The sequence below is a fragment of the Lynx rufus genome, unplaced genomic scaffold, assembly GCF_022079265.1.
Source record: "Lynx rufus isolate CCGP_SWC_20201006 ecotype Redwood Valley unplaced genomic scaffold, mLynRuf1.p SCAF_3, whole genome shotgun sequence".
NCBI classification, from domain to species: Eukaryota; Metazoa; Chordata; class Mammalia; order Carnivora; family Felidae; genus Lynx; species Lynx rufus.
Window position 1 is genome coordinate 178792282 of NW_025814845.1, and position 26028 is coordinate 178818309.

Consider the following 26028-nt stretch of genomic DNA (forward strand, 5'->3'; position numbering starts at 1 on the left):
GCTTAAGAAATTATAGAGAACGCATACTATGTATTTGATAAATCAAAATGAGTTATTACCTCCTCACCTATTGAGAGATGTGAAATCTAAAAGAAATTTACATCAATTTTCACTCTCTGTAAACACAGCCTTTTCTTTACTGATGATTAGATTGTATTCCAAAAAAAAAGTGTCATAGAGGATTACTAGTTATGCCACTTTTGGACTTCTTTCACCTTAGTTCATCGCTCAACTAGATGAAAATGCTATTGGTTATTTATAACTTTCCAACACATATACTTTTCTTCTGATTCTCATGCTAATTTTCATAAACAGATTCCTTTCTTCTTTTCAATGCTATTCCCATTAAAAATTCAGGGAGATATCAGAGAACTGATCTCTTTGAATTTTTAAAAACATTTTATTTACCTTTATTTTTTTATGTAGATAGTTAATTTCTTGGCCAGATTTAGAAATCTAGCCGTAATAAGGAAATAGCATATGTAAGAAAACAAATCATAACATTACAATAAAACAAATGGTGATTTATATTGCCTTGTAAAGTGTAGAGCAATAAACTGCTTAAACTTGCATTATTTAGCTCACACTATAGGAGGGTAGTGCAAGCCTAAAAGTGTGGAGGTCTGTGTTTAATTCAACAATAGATTCCAAGCCTCTGCAAAACAGGCTAAGTGATCTGCACATAGGAGATTCCCAATAATACTTGTTAAATGAAGGTATTTTGAGGTTGGTTTTCTTTTCTGTGAAGAAAGAAGCTGTATTAATGCTTTCAATGAAATCCTTTCTTCTCCTTTCCCCCATTTGTTTCTTCCGAAAGAATAAATTCAAAAAGAAAATAAGTAGCCAAATAGATTCAGGGAAAAAGGAGTGGAAAGTTAAGAAAGCTGTTCACAATTAGCCTAACTGAACACAGAAAGTCAATTCCACCGTTAGCCTGTCTGGCTTCAGGCATGGCAATTCTTGCTCAAATTTAATGTCAGAAATTTAATGCCAGCTCTATTACTTATTTCACTTCACTTTGTCACTGTACCTGCAATGTTGTCTAATAGAGACTTATTTAGATTCATGAATATCATAAATGGAAAATCACTCAAGAAGACTAAGGGGTAATTCATAAAGTAGATTAGTCAGATTACTTAGCAGCCAAAATGTATTTGCAATCACTTCAATAGGCTAGAAAAAAGGTTTTCTCCCAAAAGAAAACATAGGTGATTAGGGAACAGCCTGGTTAGGAAGCCAATCGGGAAAATACATGGTAATCTGGTATACTTGGATTTTTGAGATTGTGGGAAATGCTCTCGGAAATAGAATGGAGGTACACCTAAAACCTGGGCCCTGTAACTAAAAATTGGGATGGGTGGGTGGGGCACCTCTCTGTACGTTTTCTCTAGAGAACTAGCTTTCTGTTTTCAAAGGAACATCGAGAGTGGCAGAACCTTGTCAGAACCAAGATATCTGAAAAAGGGCTAGTGGCTTTACCACATCACGTGTGTGAACATGTGTATTTGCAATGAAAGGGCCTTTCACAATGTATTTATGTATGTCAGGTCATCGCACATGCACACGCACACACAAAGGAAACCACAGTAGAGAGATCAGTGACTGCCTAACTCACACAGCTGGTTAGTAAAGTGGTCTCTCTGTGGATTTAATTTTCTGTCCAGAATAAGTTTTTATGATATCATCTGTTTCAATAGGAAAATGCTTTATCGATCCTCAGTGAATTATAGTGTTCCTTTGGGAAGAATAAACTTTAAGATAGTAGATGTCAGTATTTGAAAGAGTAACCAAACACAATGAAATATAAAATATTGCAACTATTATACAGCATAAATGTTAAATGGAACATAGCTCAAGTCATCAAAATGCAGTAAATAATGTTAAATTTAAGACTGAGTAAAGCAGATTTAGTGACTAGACCAATTAAAAGGAGCAGAGCTTTATAAACATAAATTGTGTGCAATGAGCATACAGGAAGATGGAAAGGGCAAAGAGATAGGTGAAATTATTATTCAAAAAGAGATACTTAATTCATTGTAAGATAACTATTATGTGATGGACTCTGCCTCCAAAAATTCCCCCCCCAAAATACCAATAAATTATATTTAACGGAAACATTACTAATATGTGTTGATGACCAAATTATTGTAAGACACCGAAAAATTAAAGCATGTAAATAACTAAAAGACAAACTGGAGCTGTCTTGAATAATATACTATCATTTGCTTCTCCTTCAAACAAGTCACATCCTAAAGATTGCCTCTATCATAAGCCACAGAAACCTGCTGTTAACAGTACAACCTGATGAGTAGATTAATAATTTTAAGTTAACAAAGAATAAATCTTCAGCTTACAAATTAAAAAAAATTAAATAAAAATATTATTAAAAAGCAAACAAAAAATGGGAGTTAGTCTCTATGAAGAAAGATCAATGCTTTTAAAATCCTTAAAAATGGATTTAATACCTGTTAGTATTCCTACATGTAAGGTCTAGCAAATGTAACTTGAAATTAAAATAAAAATCCCTTTTTCAGAGTTATTACTCATCAATATCATCTTAGTTTTTGTGATGGTTAAGGTTGTATGTCAACTTGGCTAGGCTATAATGCCCAGTTATTTAGCCAAACAAGAGTCTAGATGTTGCTGTGAAGGTATTTTACTTTTAGATAAGATTTAACATTTATATCACCTGACTTGGGGCAAAGCAAATTATTCTTCACAATACGGTAGGGCTTCATATCATCAGCCAAAGACTTTAAGAGCAAAGACTTGAGGTTTCCAAGCAAAAATAAATTTTGTATCAAGACTGCAAGACAGAAATCTTCCTGCCCTGCAGAATTCAGACTCCAGACTGCAACATCAACTTTTACCTCAATTTCCAGTCTGCCAAGTTACCTCACAGATTTTACACACGCCAGCCCCCAAATTCAAAATCGTGTTATTCAATTCCTTAAAATCACTCCCTTCTGCATGTGTATCTATTATTACATGTTATATATTACATATAAAATGAAAGTACATGTAGGGGCACCTGGGAGGCTCAGTCAGTTAAGCATCCAACTTCGGCTTCAGGTCATGATCTCCCAGTTCATGAGTTCAAGCCCCGCGTCGGGCTCTGTGCTAACAGCTCAGAGCTCGAAGCCTGCTTTGAAATCTGTGTATGCGTATCTTGCTCTCTGTACCTCCTCCGTTCTCACTCTCTCTCAAAAATAAAGAATAAAAAAAAGAAAATATCATTATCTATCTATTATGAATAAACAGATAAACATTTTTTCTGACATCTCTAAAGCTTTTCTAAGTAGTATCAGCTCCAAAATACCTGCCTGTCTTAAAATTCCTAGAGCCCTATGGCGCCTTTGTATTTGATCTTTCCAGGTGTTCTACCTTTCTTGTATCCTACACACACACGTGCGCGCGCACACACACACACACACACACACACACACACACTTAATCTTTAATTTCAGTATTGTGAATTTCTATGTAGTAGGTCCACAAATAATATATGCTGATTAACTGATATACTGATTGAAAATGCAGACAAATTTAGACATTTAGAACAAATTTCATTTTCTCTGAATTAAGGAAGCATTGTCTTAATCAATTAAACTAAATTGAGATGTTCCATAAAGTACTTCATGTAATTATCCTGCTTTCTTCAAACTGTTATCTTAGTACAATTTTATTCCACAAAAATGAGCAAAACTGGAAATTCAGAATCTCAGATCATAAACACATTAAAATAAAATGTCACACATAGGTAGTTTACAAATGTTATAAAATAAAAATATTTTGTCTAAAGGTTGGTTTGGAAATAGTAGTATAAATATTATAAAAATAATATTTATTAAAATATCTGTATTCATTTATGTATTCGATATTCATTTACCCACCCATTCACCCATTCAAAGCCCGTATTTTGGGCACCAACTCGATACTAGGAACAGGAAATACTAAAGCAGTAAGACATAGCCCTTTTCTAAAGGAGTTTTCATATGTAATGAGAATAATACTTAGTGAATAAAGAAGAATATTTATGTTTCTTTAAGACTGTAGATCCAGCTGTTTTCAGGGTCTCATCTCTGAAACTAGGCCCAGGGAATTCAGATCAGGGCACTTTCTTGAGGCATGCATACAACTGTAGGCAATTTGGGGGACTATGGCAAAGTCCCGTTTCTATCATGACCTCTATTCCCACATGCTCCAATCTTTCCTACATCCCCTTTGGGCAGAAATACGTAGACTATGTTTTAATACTTAGAGTGTTTACAGAGATATGACTAATGATAATATCCCTTTTTGTACTAATACCAAAAAACAATGGAATTATGGTGCTTTAGCATTTACCTTCTATAGGACATGTATAACAATTCCCCATCATTAACAATGATATCATTGCTTCACTGATATCAAATCATTGAGAAAAAAATAGGTTTTATTGTATAGCATGGAAGGATATACATTTAATATAAAAAGGTATGAATTTGGGTAAAAGATGAAGATTATTTTTATTTATTTATAGACCATAATTAATTTTATCTGTATTTCCAGCTGCTTATCAATCTCACTGTGTATATAAGATGGAACTATATATGTATGTGTGTGCGTATACACACACACACACACACAAATTCACAAATATAGACACAGCTCAGATAATTTTTTTCAGATATATGATTAACAAATATATTTTCCCTATCTGTAGATTGGGTTTTCATTTTGCTGATTGTTCTCTTTACTGTGTTTTTGTTTTGTTTTTAGTTTGATACAGTCCTAAATTATTTATTTTTTGCTTTTGTTACCTGTGATTTCTGAATCAAATGCAAAACATCATTGCCAATACCAATATCAAGGTGTTTCTCCTTTCTTCTAGGAGTTTTATGGTTTCAGGATTTATATTTAAGTATTTCAGCTATTTACAGTTGATTTTTGTGCACGGTGTAAAATAAGCATCTATTTTCATTCATTGGCATGTGTATATCCAGTTTTCTCAACAACATGTATTATTAATGTACTATGATTCTTCCTGTCTGTAATGCAGGCTTAACGCCTGGAGCTGCAACAGCCATCATGTGTTCCTGAAACCAAAAGATACTAGCTAAAGATGAAAGAATAGAAGAATGTAAAGATTATATCTAAGACATCATCCTTGAGCAATGGTAACCAACTTTAGACTGCCCACCTCCAGACTTATTGGATGTGAGGAATATTAACCTTTAAAGTGTTTGAGTCTCAATTCTTTAGGATTTCTGTTATTGCCAAATGAGCACAAATCTAACTGCTAAACATAGAAAATTTTAATTCTAACATAAATAGTAACATGATACCTATACCAATAGAAAAATGTATATATAACAATCATTTCATCAGCTCTTGAAAACGAGGTATAACCATCATTTTAATTCCTAGAACTAGAAAAAAAATGAACATCATGTTTTCACCTTCATTTATTTTAGATTATGTGAAATATAATTAAAATAGGTTTTTTTATTACTGTGTCATAGCACATCAATCTGTTTTAAAATCTAGCTTAAAATATGGTTTGAAGAATGTCCTCTGGTAGAAATACATACTGTTTTTAGAATAATTCAGAAAAACTTGTTTTGTAAGAGCTACTCTTTGTGAAACAATGGAGGGTACTAATAAAAATCCTTCAAACAAAAGCCATCACCAAACACTAGTGAGAAATAGAAGGAAAGACTAGATAGATATCTAATAAAGAAAGCACAGAACATTAATTCTACTTCAAGTATATTTTGTATCTACAGCACAAAGACAATTTAGATGAGTTTTTCTTTAATCTTCCACCACCAGGAAGGAAAAGCAATTAATACCTATAATATATCTGTAATCAGGTACTTTAACTCCTATATTTTAAAATTAAAAACATAAAAATACCATGGTAATATCACATATGAAAACACATGACAGTTTTCTCCTTTGACCAAGAAGAATTTTAAATTGTGGCAGTGGAAATTTTGTTCAAGATATGAGAAATATTGCCCCTGGTGCACTTCAAAATTAAGTGTGAAAAGAGTTGCATATAAAAGGCATATGGTGATCAAAAGGGAGTTGAATAATCATAAGTTAGGTTTAAGAATAGTTCCTTATTTCAATGGTTGTTAAAGAATTAAACCAGATTGATTTACTTTAAGTGCTCCACACAGTAGTGTAAATTAAATTTCAGAATACTTTTACAAAATTTGGTTGATTCTTTTACGTGAGAAATCAAGAAATACGATATAATTTTCATGCGAGTCCGTTGTATTAGTGTACCAGGACATTAATGCAAAGGCAGTGCACATTGTCTCAATTCTATCTGAGGGCCTACAACTTGGGGGATGAGAAGGATTTGACTGTCCATATTTTCTATAAAGATGTGTTTGTTCGTTCACTGATATAGTGCTTAGTAAGGAGTGACTCCCCAAATGCTCCAGTCACTCATTACTACCTACCTAGACTCAAGACTTTGGAAGAGGAGTCTTTAAAATTGATGAGTTGAAATTTAAACGGAAAGGTTTATTCGAAGAGAGTTGTCAGAGTTCTACGGCATTTCCTCTCTGCCAGGTGCTTCCTCTTCACCTGCACTTGTGTGTAGAATGTGAAGCAAGCACTGACACTTCAAAGGAGCCATTCCACAAGTCTGTCTACATTTTGTAGGACCCAGTACAATGTAGGCTCTGGAGCCTGATTGTCACCTGAGACAACTCATGATGTGAGGCTGACTGGTACTCCTGATGACAGAGTGAGAAAAGATGACCCAAGGCAGGTCCAAGTCTCATGCCTCTAGTGAGGTAGATTTGTGTCCACCTGGAAGAGAAGTCAGCCTGAATAAACCTTGACAAAAGGACTGTGGGTAAACTCAGAGCAAGTTTGTATGGTTTAAGCCTATTAGAAGCAGCAGGTTAAGGGGACTGTAAATGATCAGACAGTGACATCCTTGCCAAAGTACCACACTTAGAAATTCCTGGGTGGGGAGAAATTTCTCCAGGAAACCCCCAAAGGTGTCTCACTCAAGATTTGACCGGACACCCAAGACGCAAAAGTACAGTTTAGACCAGCCCATGTGAGTATGTATTTTTTTCCTTTTGTTTTTATGCAGATCCCTCAAAACCACTAGAAATGACACTGATCAGACACTGTAGCTAGAATATGGGTCAGGAGGTAGAAAGATGAAGGGAGAAGCCACTGACCTGCCTCTCTTCATCACTGCAGGCTCCCTGCACAAAGACAGGCCTGACCAAGGACAAGAGTAGATTTAAATGGGATGGGAGTAGCTTCAATAGTAGACAGAACTGGCATTTTTATTCCCTGAAAAGGAGCTTTTGTCATCTCCTGAGACTGATTAGTAAAGCTCTGGGATCTGCCTGAAATACTGCCAGGTAAAAGGTAATGTTACAACAACCAAGAAAGAGAGCAATGCAAAAGAATGAGGTTGTTCATGTACCCTATGGAGTCTCTTTAATTATTTCAGTTATTATCAGCAATACACTAAATGATTATATTGTAAAAATTAAAAGGGGATATTATACGTATGTAAATGGTTAAATCTTTCTTTACAATGTATACATGCTGAAGATGAAAACCATTCACACAGCAGAGAGCTTAGAATAAATGGCTAAACATGAAAAATTTCATATCTTCCTTAAAATATAAACAAAACTAAATGTATTTGACAAATATGGACTTGTACACTTGGTGTGATCATGTTTATCCACAGACAATTTGAAGAATATGAATAATTACCAGCTATTTACCAGTTCTTCTTAGCAAGTGGTAATCACACATGTTAAAGAATGTTATAATTAATAACATCTAGTTATCGTGTACAATTTAAAGGCTGTAGATAAGATGAATGAGATGTCAAGGAGAAAAAAAAAAGTAATAGGTTTTCCTGAAAAATGTAATTCCCCTTATGTAAGAACAGACTGAATTTATGAAACATCATGAGGACATTTTTAGGCAATGTTTTTAACATGCTATTTCCTCTTATTTCCAAATCCAGTTTCACTGTTGGCAGAGTAGGAACTCAATATGAGCACCTACTAAATGGCAGTCGACTGAATTTTAACTAATGTTACTTTTTGTTTTTAAATCTGTTTTAACATTTACTTGTTTTTGTGAGACAGAGAGAGACACAATGCGAGTAGGGGAGGGGCAGAGGAAGGGAGACACAGAATCCGAAGCAGGCTCCAGGCTCTGAGCTGTCGGAGTTGGACGCTCAACCGACTGAGCCACCAAGCCGCCCCTAATGTTACTCTTACATTATTTTCTGATCAATACTTCCCAAAACAATATAGGATGGTATAAAGGTCAGCTGGCTGATCTTTCTTCTTTTACCTCTTTTCTGTTTTCTAATTTTTGTTGTTGTTGTTACCACATACGCCCATACACACCCAGAATCTAGCTCATTATAAATTCACACAATTCTGAGGGCACCTTGGTGGCTCAGTTGGTTAACCTTGGAACTCTTGATTTTGGCTCAGGTCACGATCTCAAAGTTGGTGAAACTGAGCCCTGCGTCAGGCTCTGGGCTGACATTTTTCTTCCTGGATGGCTATTCTCCTTTTTGAACCCTAAACTTAGGTAAATGTTTTGTTTGTTTGTTTATTTTTATTTTAGTGATGCCTGCTCTAGAACTTTAAAACCCTATTTTTACCATGCAGATGAAGCCCGTGTTTCTACCCTGTAATAGATGCCCTCCTAATGTTCCTCAGAACATCTCTGAATATTTACCAGAAGTATCTGTATATTTGCAGAAAACTGAGTCAGTATTTAAGGGGAAAAGGAAGCATATTTGTCTGAAAGATGGGAAGCCTCAGTATAGAGGCTCTAGCTTTTCCCATTACCAGCTGTGCATCCTGTAGGCATCGGTAACTACAGGATGTGACTTAGTCCCTCCATGTCTATAATGATAGTACTGTCACAGAAGATGGGAGTGAACAAAGGACGAGTTAACGTATGAGAAAACATTCTGAAATAATGCATATGCACACATAATAATGATATTTAAAATAATACATATGAAGACAATGGTGATCTTACAATCCATTAGGTATTTCCTACTCAATTATATCTTTTTATTTGAGTAACTGGAGCTGTGGGGATAAGGAGTTAATTGTATATATGCAGAAACACAACTTGTTCCATGAATTCTGAGAGTAAGAATTTAGCCCCATAAGCATGTGAAGACTCTGGTGAAATGTTTACCTCATAAGAAACAACTATTTTGACTTCCTAAAAGTCCAAAATTTGATGTCATTTTCTCTGTCACAAATTTATTGGCTATAAGAATACTTAATACTAAAATTAATGGGGAAGTATGTAAAATTTATTGAAATTTTATGGTATATTTATTACCCTTAGGAAAAAAAAAAAACAACACACTTACAGTGATTACATGGATAGATTTCCTGCTTATAGAAGTGTCTGGGGTAGAAGCAGACAAATGTAAATTAAGTTTGGGTGTTTACTGTCTAGCATAACCAATCGCTTATTAAATTGTGCCTTACTTTCTTTGTTAATTGGAAAATATCTGCATTATGTACCACAGAGAAAAATATTTGAATATGGATCAGGTATATGAAGACACTTTCAAGTGACTTCAGATACAATCAATTATTAATTATTACAAATTACAGAAGAACAACAGTTTATTGGCAGCAAATAGACAATTAGAAAACAAAACCTACTGTGTCTTTAATCTAAACTTAGTATTTTAAAGATTTTATTTTTTAAGTTTATTTATTTATTTAGAGAAAGGTGGGGGAGGGTCAAAGAGAGAGGGAGAGGGGGAATCCTGAGCAGGCTCCATGCTCAGCAACTGAGCCTGATGTGGGAGTCCATCCTATAACTATGAGATCATGACCTGAGCTGAAATCAGGGGTCAGGTGGTTAACTGACTGAGCCATTCAGGGGCCCCTAAAACTAATATTTTAAAATATCCTTCTTCTAACCCACGTGGTAGAGACAGTCAGTAATTATTAAACATCTGCTACTGTTCAGTCTTTTTTATAGTTAGTTTGAGGTCATATGATTAGCTCTGGCCAAAGGAAAGTGAGATGTTTCACTGCTGGTTCAAGGCAGTTAGGACCCAATCTGTCTTCTCACCAATCTGTCCCATCCAGTGACAAACATGGAAGCCATACGTGCCAGATGTTACAGTTACAAAATGCATGACAGAAATACCCAAATTCATAGACTTTATATGAGTATAAATTAAACCTTTGTGGGGTTTAACCCTGGTATTTTTGAGTTTTTCTGTTACTGCAACACAGTCTAGCCTATCTTTACCAACACACATAAGTTCGCAAAATTATTCAATGGCACTTTATACCTATTATTATCAAAGAAAAAACAAGTCCCTTAATCTGTGAGTATCGAGCTAACATATGCCTTTTTTTGGCATTATTCTCACATGTAAACATCACTGGGATTCTTGTGTTTCCATTTGCAGACACGACATTGCCTCTGAGTAGCATCACTTTGTCACTGCCTCCCTGGGAAAACAAGACCCAAAGCAAACCAGCTTTGTAAACAATGCCATTCGCAAAGCATGCTAGGAAATTTCTATTCACAGTCAACAAAATAAAAATCTCAGTTTACCTGAAAAACCTCTGTCACCTCAAAAAATTGTGTTTTCAGAGAATCTGATTCCTGACACTGCTATTAAAATTCTATTACCTGTGAAAACTGAGTATTTCACTTGCTCAAGCCTAGCTTTTTGTTTGTTTGTTTTGTACACAGTACATTGGACTATAAGCTTCCATTGCTATGCTCAATTTAATTCTGACAGTGTGACCATTTAGGCTAATGCACAATAAACCTTATTATATTTGCAAAATTTCCAATAATGTTATGTGAGTCACTGAAGTTTAATCTTGGTAACTTTGGCATATAGCATAAAAATCTACTAAAATGCAAGTAGGCAATTATATTCATTCTGAAGTAAGCAAATCCCTAAAAAGTACTGATCGGGGGCGCCTGGGTGGCTCAGTCAGTTAAGCGTCCGCCTTCAGCTCAGGTTATGATCTCACACTCCGTGAGTTCGAACCCCTCGTCGGTCTCTGTGCTGACAGCTCAGAGTCTGGAGCGTGCTTTGGATTCTGTGTCTCCCTCTCTCTCTGCCCCTCCCCTGCTCATGCTCTGTCTCTCTCTGTCTCAAAAATAAATAAAAATATTAAAAAAAATTTTTTAAAGTACTGATCGGACACTGCATACTGACTTACACATAGGAAAAAAAAAAAATGGATACGCACTACATGGAACGTTCAGGAGCCAAACCTCAGTAAGAATCCCAGCACTACCATTTATGACTGATGTTTACCTTGGACAACCTCATTCGGGCTGCCTTCTGGGCCTCATTTTACCTATCTGCAAAGTGGTGAAGGTGAGGATAATGGTAACAATAACAGTAAAACCTATTTACAGGGTTTGCCATGGTAAAATATTTAAATATTTGAGAAAAGTGTCAGTGTGTAGTGGGAGAGAGAGAGAGAGAGAGAGAGAGAGAGAGAGAGAGAGAGCATGAGCAGGGGAGAGGGGCAGAGAGAGAGAAAATCTTAATCAGCCTCTAAGCTCAATACGGAGCCTGACGCAGGGCTCAACCCCACAATCCTGGGATCGTGACTTGAGCCAAAACCAAGAGTCAGATGCTCAACCGAGCCACCCAGGCTCCCGTGACTTCCTTTTTTACCCAGACCAATTTTGGAAGTATTATAAAATATGAATGAAGAATCTGACTTTATTTTGAAAGCAAATTAATAGCTACTGTAGATTACCTGGGAAATGACAATGTAATGTATCTGAGAAATAAACAGTAAGTTACTCTCACTGATGGCCAGTAATTTCTTAGCTCTTTTAGGTAATCTTTACTAGATTTTGAGTGATAATCTAAGGATTTTGCTATGTAACTACCAGTTACAGTTGATCATATATTCAACACAAAATATCAAGTTGTTTCATTAAGATGGACACATAGCTGTGGATTTCTGTTCTCATAATTATCTCATAGACTGAAAATATTTTTCTTGCCTAAGTCGAGTGGGAAATAATTGATTGTATTTGTCAAGAATCATTTTCAATACAGATTATTTTCAAAGGTGTTACAGATACCTGGACCTAGGTTAGAAAGTAAATTTTAAAGGTGCATATCACATTTTTGCTCTTTTAATTAAACTTTTTATTTTGAGATCATTGGAGATTCATTTGCAGTTGTAAGAAATAATACCAAAAGATACCTTTTACCTTTAGCCAGAGTCCCCCTATGGAAGCATCTTGCAAAACTATAATACAACAAAGAGGAGATTGACAATACGGTCAAGATACAGAACATTTCCATCACAAGAATCCTGTTTGCTTTTTTAACATTCACATTCATTCACTTTCCACTTTCATCTGAACCCTAGGCAACTAGTGATCTGTCCTTTGTTTCTATAATTTTGTCACTTCAAGAATGTTATATACTTGGAATCAAACAGTATGTAACTTTCTGTGATTGTCTTTTTTCACTCAGCATAATTTTTGTGGAGATTCATTCGAAGAGCTTCATGTAACAATACTTTGTTCCTTGGACTGCTGAATGTAGCACAAGTTTTTCAACCATTCACTTCTTTAAAAAAAATTTTTTTTTACATTTATTTATTTGTGAGAAACAGAGTGAGGCAAAGCGTGAGTAGGGGAGGGGAAGAGAGAGAAGGAGACACAGGATCTGAAGCAGGCTCCAGGCTCTGAGCAAGAGGTCAGCACAGAGCCCGACACGGGGCTCAAACCCACAAACTGTGAGATCATGACCTGAGCTGAAGTCGGAGGCTCAACCGACTAAGCCACCCAGGTGCCCCTTACCATTCATTTCTTAATGAACATCTAGGTGGCCTCCAGTTTGGGCAACTACAGATAAAGCTGCTATACACATTTGTGTACAGATTTTGTGTGGACATAAGTCTTCATTTTTTTCTGTGAAAATGGCCAGAAGTGCAACTGGTGTGTCACATAATATTTACATGTTCATTTTTTTTTAAAGAAACTACTAACTTCTTTCTGGAGGGGCTGAAACATTATACACGCTCACAAACAATGTATGAGTGGCGCAGTGTTCCTACATCCTCAACAGCATTATTAATGTATGGCAATTATTTCGGCCATTCTAACAGGTGTGTAGTAATATCTCATTGGGGTTACCATTTGCATTATCCCCATGGCTTACAAGTTGAACATCTCTTCATATCCTTATTTGCCAGTTGTGTAATTGTTTGGTGAAATGTCTCATGTCTTTTGAGTTTCCCAGTTGAACTGTTTGGTTTTTTAATTGTTGAGTTTGAGTGTTCTTTAAACTCTCAAAATATTCTGGATACTACTGCTTTATCAGATACGCAGTTTACAAGAATTTTCTCTTAGTCTATAGATTATCTTTTGAATACAGGGGACACATTTTACTCAACAATTATCATTATGCTTAGAAGAGTGTCTTAAAAATGAAAGAAATTATAGTATTTGTTTAATTAAACTGCATGGATCTAATTGCTCTTTAACAGAGTATATAGGCATAGAAATAAAGGTATGGAGATCGGGGTGCCTAGCAGGCTCAGTCAGGAGAGCATTCAGCTCTTGATCTTGGCTGGGGTCTTGAGTTCGAGTTCCATGTTGGGTGCAGAGATTACTTAAATAAATAAATAAGTGAAAAAATTTAATAAAAATATGGGGATTCAACTAGGGAATCAAGATTTGAACAGAGAAACAAATGTAACATCCATATTTTCAGCATCCCTTTAAAGGGACTGATGTATCAACTCAGATGCTTCTCATTAAAACCAGGATGAGACCAACAAGCAGTGTTAAATTATTTAAAGGATTTATTTTGATACATTGCGTTCTTTCATGTGTCTCAGTTAGAATATGGTTTACCTTAATCTCATTACATTGATGACTTTAAGAATCTTTTATCACCTATTGATATCACTTGCATCGATACTTTGGATTCTATGAACATAAAATACAATGAATGATATTCTCTGAGAAGAAGCATGTTCGAAAAAAAGTAAATAGCATCTGCCGCTAAATATCTTGCATTTTTCTAAATTCTATGCATGGATTGTGGTGAGGGGAGTGGGCTCTCTGCCTAGTTTGGCAACCCAACTCTGTCATCATGCAATTCTGGTCAAGTTATCTGTAAAAAGCCATTTACATTTTTAGGGAGGAAATAAAAGAGCTATGACAGGTAAAGCTCTTAGCACTGAATCTGCCATACAATAAGTGTACTATAAATACCAAAGCTATTTGTGTCACTATTTTTGAAGAAACACTGCTTTCCTTGTGGTTTTATTAAAACTATGTTTATCTGGAAATTGCCATATCCCATTAATCATCTTTATAATATTTAATATAACCTACCAAGGAAAAGAAAGGTGTGTATTTTCTTCTTCCACTGTTTCAGTATCTATGTACAAATCTTCACCAGCTGCCACTAAAAGATGCTAAAAGGCTTATGTTAAGTCTGAAACTAAATTTTAAAAATTCAATAATTAATATTATATAGATTATGCACATTGACAGAGGTAGGTTTTCCACTTTGATTTTTACTGAATTTAAGCTTCAGAAAAGCAAATAATCCTAAAGAAAGGGCTTTGAGAGAAAGACCTAAATAGCAGCCCCACCTCCTGGGGTGGTGTGTGACATTTGCAACATTAGGCCCTATGACTTAGGCATAGATAAGAAACTGATACTGCATGTTCCCTCTCAATTTTTAGACATTCTCTCTGTATGTCTAAAATAACCATGGGGCTTCCATATCTTGGCAATTGTAAATAACACTACAATAAGCATAGGAGTGAATATATCTTTTTTGAAATAGTGTTTTCGATAGACAAATGGATAAGGAAGATGTGGTATACATATATAGTGGAATATTGCTCACCCCTAAAAATGAAATCTTGCAATTTGCAACATGAATGGATCTAGAGGTTATTATTATTATTATTTTTTCTTTTTAGAGGATGTTATCCTAAGTGAAATAAGCCAAAGAATACCATATAATTTCACTTACATGTGGAATTTAAAAAAAAAACAAAACAAATGTAAACCACCACCACAACAAAGAGAGAAACAGATTCAAATATAGAAAACAAACTGGTGGTTGCCAAAGGAGAAGGTGATGGAGAATGGGCAAAATGGGTAAAGAGGATTAAGAGGTACACAATTCCAATTATAAAATAAATAAACCAAGGGGATGAAAAGTACAGCATTGAAAATATACTCAATAATATTATAAAATACTGATCATGGTGAGCATTCCATAATGTATATAATTGTTAAATCATGATGTTGTATGCCTGAAAGTAACATGTCAAATATACTTAAACATTGTTTAAATAAATAATAATCACGTGGCTTCTAATGTTTCTGCCAAGCATCTACCTGCCTTCCAAATGTCCTAACAAATAATTTCATTATATCCAAATCCCATAAAGTATCCCATTACTGAAATGTTTGTAAATCACAAAAGAAATACTGGCAACATGTGAAATAATAAATGCCCTCTCTGTTGTTGGTAATGTCCACACTGCTGTTTTAATCAGTAACAATCAGGGGCTTACGGGAGAGCAGAACTCACATATGGAGCCTTAGACAGATGCCTTGTAAATAAACATATACATATATAGAGAGAGATTATTATAATTCGTGACCAGTTGCAGTGAATCAGAAAATTGTTAGTGTTCTTTTAACCTAACAATCTTTTATCTGCTTAACAAACAGCAGGTTGTAGGCTGTAAAATCACATCAGAAATAACATGTCAATTATATCCTATCAGCACACAGATAAATGCCCAACTGCTTTGCTTGGATTTTTCTGTACATAAACAAAAACATATTTGTCAGAGTTTGGAATTGAGAAGGAGAGCAAAACTCATTTTGTCAATACCTTTGTAGAGAGATCAGGTCATATCTTTTGCTTCTAAAATTTGCAAAGAAAACTGAAGCATAATTTTCTAAGTAAAAAAAAAGATAACAAAACTAGGGTACATTTATTCATTCTTTTATCTTTTTGAGAGAAATAGTATCTGGCATCACTCTGCTTGTATCTGAAGATTTGGAGGGTTGGAGTACTACTATTTCAACCTTATTAAAAAATACTATTTGAATTTCCGTCTAAGCAAGTACTGAGATATTCTATAAGAATGAACTCTACAAAGACAGATGATAGATACATAGATAGATAGATAGATAGATAGATAGATAGATAGATACTACATTACTATCTTTAATGCTCAATTTTCCGGAAAGCAGGCATGATGCAAATGAAAACTTGAAAGGCTCTAAGAATTATTTTTCTGAATGGAAGAAGAGTGAAGAGTAATCCAAAATGTTTGGAAAGTACATCAGTTCCGTACGTAACCTCACAGGGTCCATCTGGCATGTATAATTCATGAATAAGTCTAGTACACAAAGTCAGAAAAATCTTTGGGACACTAGAGATGTACACGGACAAATTGCATCCTAACGTGTTTCCATAGATACTTTTCAAAGTATCATTTTGCGATCCATCACTAGGCATGTTAGAAACTGAGTACAAACAATGTAGGAGATTACAGCCACCATAATACTGACTTTACATTGTCATGAAAGCTCTTTTTTACCAGATCCCATGAACTTTCAGAGAAATGTATCTGAACTTCTATTTTAAAAAAGATATTAATAAAGTAGTCTTATTCTATTTTTGGAATATCGAACATTGGCAAAAATACATAACTCTTTTTCTGACACTTCATTCAATAATGTGCATTTATATGCAGTTTAGACCACCAACATACAAAGAAATCTAGAATTATTCTAGGAGAGTAAAATCACAGTATCTTGAATTATCATTATCATTGAACATTTGTTGATTTTCATTATGTTTGACCATTTTGTTATTTTAGAATGAGAAAAACATGAAATCAAAGGGCTGATGATTGAGAAAATCATAAAAAATAAAAAAGACATAATAATGAAAAATAATAAATGTATAATTGTTGAACATATTTTCTTACATATGAGCTCAGCTCTTTTAACGATACTAAAACTAGAGTTCACATATACTTCCTCAAGGACAATTTGAATTGTGATCCACTAAGCAGCCTGAATTCATTTTCAAATAAATTCAATTCATGCTCATAGGCAAAAAAATTTTTGTTATGAACATATCCAGCACTTGAATATATAATGTTTTCTGCCTAATCACACTTTAGACTCTACTTGGTTTGACTTAAAAAAAAAAAAAAAAAAAAAGAAGACGAGGACGACCTCAGGTTGTTTTCCTCTCTGAGGTTTAAAAAAAAAAAAAAAAAAAAAGTCATGATAAATTGGGCTGTTGCCTTTGCAGATAAAATTTAAAACCTGAATTTCTACCCAGATTTATAAGCCGGAATTCACTCTTAGCTCTGTTTTAAACTTCATAACTTATTTTAAAATCTAAGTTTTGACTACTCTTTCATCTATATGTCTTATAAGACATAGCCTTTGTCCAAAAGCAATAAATTCTGCCTATGACCCTAGGCTGAAGTTGTGAGGAAATATGGAGGCACTATTCTGTCACAGAACAGCAAAAAGGCTAATGTGGAACGATTTATATGAGGAGTGTGAATGAAAATGCCAACATCGTGTGGTCTCATTATTATTGCATTCTTTCTTAATCCACATAGAAACCAAGCCATCAAAGAATAGAAGACCCAGGTAGGGGGAAAGATTCTTCCCCTTGTTACACACTAAACAACACAAAGATGAGTTTACTATGATATCCTGGAAGCAATAACGAAGCTTATGTCTTTGTTAGCTAAAACAGTTTGTCAAAACAAGTCAAATTCATCCATAGGTTCATCCACTCCAACAAGAAGTTACCAAGCTCTTTTGCCTTTGGCAGTGTTGCAAAAGTAATCACAATGTGTTCATGCATCGTTAAGAATTGCTACAGTTTATATTCCAGGTTTTAGAATTAGGGCTTCGAGAGGCTGCCTGTCCAAACATACTGAAAATGTGAACTTTTCTGTTGTAGCTGTAATGCATCCATTGTGTTTGGTAATTTAAATACATTAAATTGTACCATGAAAAATTATTTGCAATTCTCCCCATAATCAGAGCAAAATAGTCTGCACTTTATATCTTTGTTGTACTACATACTAGTACTGTAAGTTCATCATTAGTCTCTCAAACCTGTATCTTTCAATTTGTCTAGAAAAGTAAATAATTGTCTATAATTAGAGAGTTAAAGTATTTCCATGAGTCTTTTAATGTGCTAAGAACCTCCAATGAGAATAGCAATGATCAGTTAGATTGAGACTAACAAAATACCAACAGATGTAAACTGCTGAAAGTGCTTATACCTGAGGGAAATGATCCAACTAATATAATTGAATTGGGACACATTCTGTAATAAGCACAACAACACAATGAAAAAATCAGGGCTCTGAATCTTCCAAGACCTGTTCTAAGTTCCTTGCATATTTTGACACATATACTGATTAAATAACTCCTGTGAGAGATGCTATTCTTGCCCCTCATTTTAAAGAGGAAACTGAGGTACAAAGGGTTTAATAACTTCCCCATATTTACACTGCTGGTAGGGGTCAAGGCTGCCATTCAAGCCCAAACAACCTGGCTGAACAGTGTGTGCACACACGCTTAATCTACCGCACTGAAGTGATCTTGCCAGTGCACGGGCTGGAGCCAATAACGAGACTGGCTGGAGAGAAAGAACTGGTTGGTGAGCGTGCATGTAAAGAAGCCATGTTCCTAGAGCTCAGGCTTCCTCTACGCTTGGCAGGGGCCAAGGAGAGCAGCCGTCCAGGGAGCACTCTCCTGCCTCTTCTTCAACTCACCTGGGTTTATACACGTCATAGGTTCTCTGCCCTTCAGACTGAGATGTAAAGCACTGGGTCAGCCACCTAATAGAACTAATTCCTTCAGCGACCTCTGAAAACATTTGAAAACGTGCAGGTGCCGGTGTATGAAGAGGCCCACAGCAACACAACACCCGGTGTCCTGCGTGACCTCTTGTGCCTTCCTCTGCTCTGGCACTGCGTCACTGGCCTTCAACTCTGAGCAACTAATTTACTTAATAAGAGTTCCTTCTCAGGCGTTAAAGTAAAAGCACTTTTATTAATAAATGGGATGACATCATTTGATTTAAATTTTTATCCGGGCAGGGGTGCCTGGGTGGCTCAGTCGGTTAAGCGTCCGACTTCGGCTCAGGTCACGATCTCGCGGTCCGTGAGTTCGAGCCCCGCGTCAGGCTCTGGGCTCATGGCTCAGAGCCTGGAGCCTGTTTCCGATTCTGTGTTTCCCTCTCTCTCTGCCCCTCCCCCGTTCATGCTCTGTCTCTCTCTGTCTCAAAAATGAATAAATGTTCAATTTTTATCCGGGCAAAGAAAAGGCCAAGTTTGAAAAGTTTCATACATTCAGTGCTGCCTATCTTACCTGATGGCCATGCAATTCTTTGGAAAGGCATAATTATAGGTTAGCACAAACACAATTAAATTTCCTCAAGGAGGACTTATTGTGTGACTTTCTATTACAAACTTCACTTCAGAGTGTCCAGCGGAGATAAGGGCAAGGATTAGAAAGACTATGATTAAGAAAGTAGAAAAAGAAAACTCATAAATTAAGCATGAGTATTTTATATTCGTAACACTCAGTGAAAATATTCATTTTTACTTCTACGACATATTACTGCTGATAAATATTTGTATATAACAGTAGGGATAATAATATGAATAATTTCAAAAGAAATCAGAAACAAAAGGGAAAAAAACTCCTCCAAATAATGTATTAACTTTACTAATTATAAATATACACTGGAGACCTTTTCTCAAGCCTAGTCCTAGAATATGCCTTTTTTCAATATAAATATACTAATATAATGTAATTATTGATTATGTTACCATTTTTGCCAGTCTTTTCTTAATCTCGTAAGACAGCATTTCTAAAATATGAAGACAAAGTTACAATGGAAACATAAACTATTTTCCAATTTTTGAATAATTATTTAGAATTTTACCTATAGATCCAGAAATTACTTTGACTTTTTTCCTTTTAGAAATAAAAGGATACCAGTAAGAATAGAAAATACTGTAGGAACTTTAAAAGGCTCTAGGTAGTTTTCTATATCTTCTTAAATCCTTTGAAGAGGTTTATTTGACATTTATTTAGTAGTTATTTATAAATTCATTTTGAAAGCTATTTCATTGCCTATTAAAAATCTGAAACTATTAGACTATTCAGTGTATAAGTTATTAGAAGTTGTGTGATTTCAAAGCATCTACCACACTATGTGCATACTCTATACTTCATAGACTATCTCTAAATATTTGTTGATTAGCCAGATGTGTTATTTGAAGAACATTCTTGAAAGAAATTTCTTGATGCATTTGAATTGTAAAGTAGTTGTTAATTTTTTTTAAATCCATCCATGTATGTAATCAAGAACATCAAAACAGAGCTTCCATATGTTATTACTACACTATCAAAGAATGATTCCTGGGTCATAAAACACATCTTAACAAATTTAAAAGAACAGATTGTATACCGTGATATCAGCAAAATGGCAGTATAGGAATTTCTGGTATCCATCCTCTCCCAGAAACATTAATTTGAACAACTATCCATGCACCAAAAAAATACGCTTACAAGAGCTACAGGTTACAGGCAAGTGATTAAAGTTCCTAGGTGAAGCACAGAAATTAGAAAACGTACACTGAGAAGAGTAGGAAACATAGACTCACATTACTGCCATTGTCCCTCCCTCAACCCTGGGCCCTCGGCATGAAGAGAAACATTCTCCACTGGAGAGAAGAGTGAAATGAGCGCCCAAATTCACCATGGACCCCAGTGCTGGCCTGATTCATCACCATGCCAACTCCTGTAGTCTCTAATATTGTAGTGTATTAATCCTAACTGTAGTATAAAGGTTAAATGACAAAAGTATTAAAAATAACTACAGCTTCAATAGTTTGTTAATGGATAACACAGTATAAAAAGAGATAAGTTGTAACATCAAAACCATAACATATGGGGGGAGAGTACAAAGGTAGAATATTTGTATGTGATCTAAGTTGTTATCAGCTTAAAATAGACTGTTATATCTCTAAGATGTTTTATGTAAACCCATGATAACCACAAAGCAAAAGCTTATGCTCAATTCACAAAAGATAAAGGAATTAAAGTACATAACTAAAAAACAAATCATGACTTCATAAGGAAAGATAGTAAAAGAGAAAGGAAAATGGAACTACAAAAGAGCAAGAAAACAAGTAATAAGATGGCAGTAGTTACTACTTCTCTATCAATAATTGCTTTAAACACAAGTGGATTAAATTCTCCAATCAAAAGGCACAGAGTGGATAAACAGCTTGAAAAATCAAGAGCTAACTGTATGCTGCCTACAACGGACTCACTTAAGCTTTGAGGATGCACAGGCTCAAAGTGAAGTGATGGGAAAAGTTATCTCATGCAAAAAGAAACCACAAGAAAGCAGAATAGCAATACTTACATCAGACAAAACAAAATTTAAGTAAAGACTACAACAAGAGAAAAAAAGGTCATTATATAAGACAAAGGGGCCAATTCATCAAAAAGATATAACAATCATTAATATATATGCATGCAACAACAGAGCACCTACTTAAGAAAATAACAGCAGATCTAAAGGGAGAAATAGGCAATAATGTAATAATAGCAAGGAACTTGAATATCTTTCAACAACAGATAGACTATCCAGACAGAAAATCAGTAAGGACACACTGAACTTGAATTATACTTTAGACCAAAAAGATGTAATAGAGGAATTTAAAAATGTTTAGAACTAAATGCAAATGAAAACATCAAAATTTATGGGATGCAGCAAAAGTATTCTTAGATGGAAATTTATAGCAGTGAATGTATATATTAGAAAAAAAAAGCATATCTAAAATCAGTAATCTAAACTTCCACCTCTGGAAACTAAAAAAAAGAAGATAAAAATCCAAAGCAAACAGAAGAAAAGGAGTCATAAGAGTGAAATCAATGAAACTGAAAATAGGAAATCCAAAGAGAAAATCAAAAAAGGTAAAAAGTAGTTCTTTGAAAAGTTCGACAGGACAACCAATAAAAAGTAGAGAAGAGACAACTTTATTAATAAAAGAAATGGGATAGGGGATATCACCATAGATCACATAGGCTTTAAAAGGATAATTAAGGAATACCATGAACAACTCTAGGCCCACAAATTTGATAACCTAGATAAAATAAACCAATTCCTTGAAAAACACAATTTACCAAAACTCACACAAGAAAAAATAGACAATCTGAATAGGTCTCCATCTATCAAGAACTTGGGTTAGCAATTAATAATCTTCCCAAACAGAAAGCCTCTAAGCCCAGAAGTGTTTGGTCATGAATGCTACCAAACATTATAAAAACAAAAACAAAAACAAAAAACAAAACACACAACATACTGATTCTCTGCAGTCTCTTTCACAATAAAGAAGCAGAAGAAATACATACCAACTCTTTTTATGAGGCCACTATTACACCAATACCAAAATCAGGCAAAGAGATTGTAAGGAAATTGTACACCAATATCCCTTGAGAACATAGATGCAAAAGTCCTCAACAAAATATTAGAAAATTAAATCTATCAATATATATATATATATATATATATATATATATATATATATATATATATATAAATAGTACACCATGACCAAGTGGATCTTATCTCAGGTATGCAAAGCTGAGTGAACATTTGAAAAACAATGTAATCCACAAACAGCCTAACAAAGAAATATCACATGATGCTATCAATAGATTCTTTCTTTTATTTCTTTCTTTCCTTCCTTCCTTCATTCCTTCCTTGCTACCTACCTACCTACCTAGATACAGATATATCTATAAAACTCTCAGTAAACTAGGATATAAGGGAACTTCCTCAACTCCAAGAATATCTACAAAAAACCTATAGCTATCATCACACTTAATGGTGAGAAATTTGAGGTTTTCTCCATAAGATCAGGAACAAGGCTAGAATGTTCCTCCTTACCAGTTCTTTCCAACATTGTACTAGAAGTCTTTGCTAAAAATCAATAAAGAACAGGAAATTAAATGTGTACACTGGGAAAGAAGATGTAAAATTGTCTTTGTTCACAGATAACATGATTGTCTACATAGAAAATCTGAAAGATTCAACCAAAAAAACCCCTGTAACTAATAAGTGATTACAGCGATGCTGAGGGATATAAAATTAAGATACAAGAGTCAATTTGTTTCCAATATGTTGATAATGAACAAATGGAATTTGAAGTTAAAAACATAAGGCCATTACATTTGCATCATGAAAAATAAAATGCATAAGTATAAATCTAACAAAATACTTACAAGATCTAATGAGAAAAAGTATAAAAATCTGATGAATAAAATCAAAGAAAAACTAAATAAATGGAGAACTATTCTGTATCCACAGATGGGAAGACTCAATGAAATCAAGATGTTGGGGCACCTGGGTGGCAATTAAGTGTCCAACTTCCGCTCAGGTCATGGTCTCACAGTTCGTGAGTTCCAGCCCCACTTTGGGCTCTGTGCTGACAGCTCAGGGCCTGGAGCCTGCTTTGGATTCTGTGTCTTCCTCTCTCTCTGCCCCTCCTCCACTCACTCTTTGTTTCTCTCTCTCTCTTAGAAGCAAATAAACATTTAAAAAAAAAAAAAAACACAAGATGTCAATTCTTCCCGACTTGATTATAAATTCAATACAATTCTAATCAAAATCCTAGCAAGTTATTTGATGGATGTTGACAAAATGATTCTAAAGTTTACATGGAGAGGCAAAAGTCCCAGATAATCAAGTACTGAAAGAGAAGAACAAAGATCGAAGACTGATGTTACCTGACTTCCAGATTTATTTTACAGCTGTAATAATGAAGACAGTGTGGTACTCGCTACAGAATAGGCAAGGAGATCAATGGAACAGAATAGAGAGCCCAGGAATAGTATCATAAATACAGTTAACTGGTATTTCACAATGAAACTAAGGCAATACAATGGAGCAAAGATAGTCTCGAAAACAAATGGTGCTGGAGTGGCTGTACATGCACATGGAAAAAATAATCTAGACACACACCTTGTACCCTTCACAAAAGTAACCCTACTGGATGATAAACTTTAATGTAAAAAACAAAACTGTGAAACTAAAAAAAAAAAAAAAAAAAAAAAAGCTTAGATGACCTTCAATACAGGATACCTTTTTAGCTACAATACCAAAGATATCCATGAAACAAATAATTGATAGGCTGGACTTCATTAAAATTATAAACAATTCTCTGTGAAAGACACTATCAAGAGAATAAGAAGACCAGCCAATAGGAGTAAATATTTCCAAAATATTTCTGATAAAGGATGGTTATCCAAAATATATAAAGAACTCCTAAATCTCAACAATAAGGAAACAAATAACCTGATTAAAAAACAGGCCAAAGATCTTTACAGACATCTCACCACAGAAAACAATACAGATGGCAAATGAAAATATGCTCCATTTCATATGTGGTGGTCAATCATAATTCCAAAAAGTTCATCTTTAATAAAACCTAACTTTATATAGTAATCAAGTTTCCTTCTCATTATCGTAAACATGATATTTACAGCTAAATTTTACTAAGCAACAAAAATGCTTTTGGTATATGAATCAACCCACTGACTACATGGACTTAACCAGTTGATCCAAAGTGTCCCTGGTCAAAGAGATGATTATCAGTCTCTTCTTAAAAGCCTCTTACCCAATAAATTTGTTTAATAAATAAAAAATAACATCCAATGTCCTTGTCATCTATGTTTTAGAGCCTCTCCGTGAATAGTCCCTGACCACCTCCTCACCTTCTCATTCCATCCCTCTCCTCACCAACTTCTCTGTAGCCATTTCCTCCTGCTGCTTCTTGAACATATCTAGCAATGTTTTGTTCTTTTGTCTGGAAAGTTTTGTCCTCAAATAGCTCATATGTTACTCTTTTCAAAAAATTCATTTGTTTGTTTATTTATTTATCTAGTAACTCTACACCCAACTTGGAATTCAAACTCACAACCCCAAGGTCAAGTGTTGCATGCTCCACCAACTGAGCTAGGCAGGTGCCCCTCTCATACTTCACTCTTAAATCTTAACCAAATAGGTCTACATCTATGAAGTCTTCTCTATCTATTTTAAAACACTTCTTTCCTGTATCTCTCTTTTCTCCCAACCTAACATTAATTCTTTGTAGCACTATTAACCAGCATTATATTGCTTGTTTGTTTACTGTCTATCTCTCTTACTAGAATGTTACTCCATGAGAGAAATCAGTCTATTTTATTCATTATCCTCAGTGCCTGGAATTGGATCCACTCCATGGAAGATGTTCAACTGTTATATATTACAGGGAGTGAATGAATACGGTGATATGCCTGAGAAAGTGTTGCATCATTCATAGTTAGGGATTAAGTTAACCATATATAAACGTCATGGTTAAAGATATATGAGTGACTTCTTTCTCTCAGTAATATCCCTTGAAAAATGGATAACTATTTTGCTACTAAGCAGTATTTTCACTATAGTATTGTTTAAACATTATTAACATTTAAACATTTAAACATTAAAATATTGTTTAAACATTATTTTCTTAAAAACTACTTCAAAATCAGGGTTTTCTCTCACAAATGATGAAGAAACTTGGTTCTGCCACTCTATACTCAATGCATTATTACTTTCAATTATAAAATGTTTCCATTTTCACAGAATTTATATGGAAACCTGAAAACTCTTAAGTGATACAAATAAAATTCATTAGTCATATAAAAATTAAGAACATTTTATAATAATATCAGCACACTAATTTCCTTATTCACAAATACCTTATTAAATAATTTTTTAATGTTTGTTTTTGAAAAGTGGGGAGGGGCAGAGAGAGAGGAAGACACAGTACCTGAAGAGGCTCCACACTCTGAGCTGTCAGCACAGGGCCCAATAGGGGACAGAAACCCACAAACTGTGAGATCATG

At 34.7% G+C, this 26028-nt stretch overlaps 1 protein-coding gene across 1 annotated transcript in view; it reads right to left on the minus strand.

The window, feature by feature from the left end:
• SGCZ (sarcoglycan zeta) overlaps nt 1–26028 on the minus strand; it is a 1101292-nt gene that overhangs the window by 557474 nt on the left and 517790 nt on the right. The gene's annotated exons all lie outside the window — the stretch shown is intronic.